General features: G+C 45.4%; 1 non-coding gene across 1 annotated transcript; it reads right to left on the minus strand.

Annotated features, from left to right (window-relative positions):
• Positions 1 to 302: 302 nt before the first annotated feature.
• On the minus strand, positions 303 to 374 carry trnam-cau. The gene has a single exon. It is a non-coding gene; the product is annotated as a tRNA-Met (tRNA).
• Between the last annotated feature and the right edge of the window lie 361 nt (positions 375 to 735).

A 735-nucleotide genomic window follows, 5' to 3' on the forward strand; every position in this document is an offset into this window, starting at 1 on the left:
ATAATCAGCTTTGACAGCAACATTTAACACTTGACCTTGTGTGAATCTCACGTGTCTGCAAAGTGTCACTTCGCTCAGTGACTGTGGATGCAACGGAGAAGCAAAGGGGATGTACGTGCAGATCTTGTGGACATCTTGTTTTGACTTTCTTTGCAATGATTTTCCCAATTCCCTGAATAAGTTGTAACATTCTTCTGAACAAAGGGACAAGACTTACATTAGATACTTGTGACAATGAATCCTACATCATCTGAGAGTATGGCAGGGACAGAGACATCCAGCTCCTCCAAAGGGTTCACAATTAGCAGAGGATGGTTTCGATCCATCGACCTCTGGGTTATGGGCCCAGCACGCTTCCGCTGCGCCACTCTGCTCTGCTGTGCTCATCAATCCAGGCCGAGGGGCCTGGAAATATGTGGCACTATGTTGTGGGAATTTTTGGGAACTTGTGAGATTTTGGGAGCTTACCAGTCTCAATGTAGAGCATTTGGTGGACCTTTAAAGTTTTCTTGCCAATGCCCAAAAAGAGCCTTGACATAGTCCGCTTTAAGGGAGGAATCACATTTTCTCACACACTGGTCGCCAAGGATGTTTAGTCATCTGAAAACCTTGCAGCATGTTGATGGATGGAGAGGATAGAGACATCCAGCTGAGTCAAAGCATTTACTGTGTACAAAGTTACTTATCCGTGCTGGCACATTGTCAAATGGCAGTGGTGGGATTTAAACCCATGCC

This window comes from Plectropomus leopardus, unplaced genomic scaffold (assembly GCF_008729295.1).
Source record: "Plectropomus leopardus isolate mb unplaced genomic scaffold, YSFRI_Pleo_2.0 unplaced_scaffold94378, whole genome shotgun sequence".
NCBI lineage: Eukaryota > Metazoa > Chordata > Actinopteri > Perciformes > Serranidae > Plectropomus > Plectropomus leopardus.